General features: G+C 38.8%; 1 pseudogene; it reads right to left on the bottom strand.

Annotated features, from left to right (window-relative positions):
- Positions 1 to 355: 355 nt before the first annotated feature.
- Positions 356 to 2,169, bottom strand: LOC148123958 (general transcription factor II-I repeat domain-containing protein 2B pseudogene; annotated as a pseudogene).
- Positions 2,170 to 2,881: the final 712 nt, after the last annotated feature.

Raw genomic sequence — 2,881 nt, 5'->3', positions numbered from 1 at the left:
AAAAACAAATGGTTGCACTTAGCCTTGCAGATTTGTCTGCATAAACATGTAAACGTATAAACACTAAAGGCATTACTACACATATAAAGTTATATTTGTAAATAACTCAAAATAAGAAAATCAGGGTTGTCTCAATTCACAACTATATTGCCTCAAGTTTTTAGGGGAAGTTAATGAGAAGATGCTGACTGTCCTGGAACACACAGAGTGGATCCCCTCTCCTCCATCATAATCCATTGATCATGTTCTAAAAATAACAAAATGTCAGCACAATCATTAAATTACACAGTTTAACTATTCTTCTTCTTGATTAAAATACATTTTATTATATATTAATTAGGTTTTTTAAAAATGCTTACTTATGCATTTTCTGGCTGGATCTTTGACACCGTTTTTCTGTAGCCAGTGTGTCAATGTCTGGTTTTAGGTCTTGTGCTTAAGCAATCCGTGGAACAGCATGGAGGTTCTCATCAGTGATATGTGATCTATGCTTGTTTTTGTTTAGATTCATTATTGAAAACATCTGTTTGCACAGATAGGTGCTCCCAAACATAAACAGAACAGGGCTGCATGACGTCAAAGCTGTGGCATTGAACCAGGGGGTATTTTATGGTAAAAGTCCTGGATCACAACATCCTTGAACTTTGCTTTCAGGCTACGATTGCTTTGAAGCTCGATTAACTCCATCTGAAGGTGCTGGGGTGCAGTGCAGATGTCGGTGGTGAAGGGATCGGCAAAGATGGCAAAGTCTGAGTGCTGCGCTTTAAAGTCAGAGAAGCACTGATCAAACTCATTTATTAATCGGCTCACTTTGGTAGCCAACTGAGCACATGAAAAAACACCAGGAAATGAGGCTGAAATGCTTTGACAAACAGGAAAGTGAGCAAGATTTCCTGTTTGACTTGGCACATCCACAGATCAAGTTTACGCTGGAAAGACATGATCCTGTCGGACATCTGTGTAATGACTTGTCTATGTCCCTGCAGCTTCTGATTCAGTTGGGCGAGATGCTCGGTTATGTCACATAACATAGCAAAGTCATACAGCCAGTTGGGATCTGACAGTTCAGACACGAATTTTCCTTTACTTAGCATAAAAAGAGCAATATCTTCCCTGAGTTCAAAAAATCATTTGAGGACTTTACTCCTACTCAGCCACCGTACTTCTATATGGTACAGCACGTCTCCATGCTCTGAGCCCATCTCCTGAAAGAACAGCTGGAACTGATGGTGATTCAGGCCACGCGCTCGAATGAAGTTCACAGTTTTCATGACCGTGGTCACTACATGATCCATCCCCAGCACCTTCCCACACAATATTTCTTGATGAATGATGCAATGTTACCAGAGGCGTCTGACAATTACTTTTCAGCATTTTGTCTTTTATTAGTCCAACCAAGCCCGGTTTTCCTCCACACATTACGGGTGCACCGTCTGTAGTTAATCCCACCAATTTTTCCCAAGGCAATGCATTTTTACTCATGGACTTCTCCACCATATCAAAAATGTCCTGTCCCATTGTGGTCCCATGCATGGCAGCTACATCCAACAGCTCCTCAGTGACAGAGAGGTCCGACTTCACACCTCGAATAAAAATGGATAGATGCGCTGTATCCGTGTTGTCTGTGCTTTCATCAAGAGTTAATGAAAAAGCTATGTAGCTACGTGTCTCTTGGGCCAGCTGCGTCGACAGGTTTCCTGCTAGTTCTGTAACTCGGTCCACAATGGTGTTCCTTGATAAACTGACATTTTTAAAAGTCTGTATCTGGTCGGGGCACACCTGCTCACAGACCTTCAGCATGCACTGCTTCAAAAACACACCCTCTGAAAAACACTTTGAAGCTTGGGCAATTTCTTCTGCAACGATGAAGCTAGCTTTCACTGCTGCAGTGTTTTTAGTTGTGGCTTTCGTGAGCACATTCTGCTGCAATTGTAGTTTGCTTTTTAATTCCTTGACAATCTGTCATTTTTCTGAAAGGCTAACTTTGGCATACCTAGCTCTGTGTTTGGTTTCAAAATGCCGAGGTAGATTGTACTCTTTGACAACCAATAATGCCTCATAACATAAAAGACATACCAGTTTCTCTCCTTGAAGCACAAACATGTATTCACCTAACCATCTTTCTTGAAACATCCTTCCATCTGCACCAACTTTCCTCTTCCTGGACATTTTGGGATCATTTGTAATTCCACATAATTCAACTTGCAGAAAATAACATTGATGCAGATACACTGCAACCTAGTGGCGGGATGTAGACAATTCGCTGGTAACATAATTGGTATGCATTCTGGGAAATGTAGTTTGTAGTCAATGCTCTCTTTTGCTTTATTTATTTAAAGACAATCGGAACTTTGTAGCTCTTGTGGGCCACATAAAATGACGTGGCGGGCCACATTTGGCCCGCGGGCCTTGAGTTTGACACCTGTGTTATAGAGCATTGCGATCTTATAGACTGAAACTTTAACTATATAATTAAATCAGAACAAAAGTCCAATGAACAAAACTGTCCCCTGCAAGTCCTGATGAAAATTCATATATGTGCATTTTTTCAAAAGTATACATTTTCATATATATACTTTTTACAAAGCTTTAACAGTAATATTCAATTTAATGTACACAATTTTATAAAAATTTCCAGTAATACATACATTTATGTATGTCTGCAGTATATATGTATATATGTGTATTTGAAATATAACACACACACACACACACACACACACACACACACACACACACATTATATGTATATAATATATATAATACTAATATGTATATAATGCTAAACACTAATACTATATTATAATGTATATAATAATATTTTGGATATATGATCAAAAATGCATTAGCATACTGAAATTAGACATATCAGGATTTCATA

Source organism: Pseudonaja textilis, chromosome Z (genome assembly GCF_049901715.1).
Source record: "Pseudonaja textilis isolate UNSWEBS1 chromosome Z, rPseTex1.2, whole genome shotgun sequence".
NCBI lineage: Eukaryota > Metazoa > Chordata > Lepidosauria > Squamata > Elapidae > Pseudonaja > Pseudonaja textilis.
The sequence above is the reverse complement of the archived record's forward strand: the minus strand, read 5'-3'. Positions and strand labels throughout refer to the sequence as shown.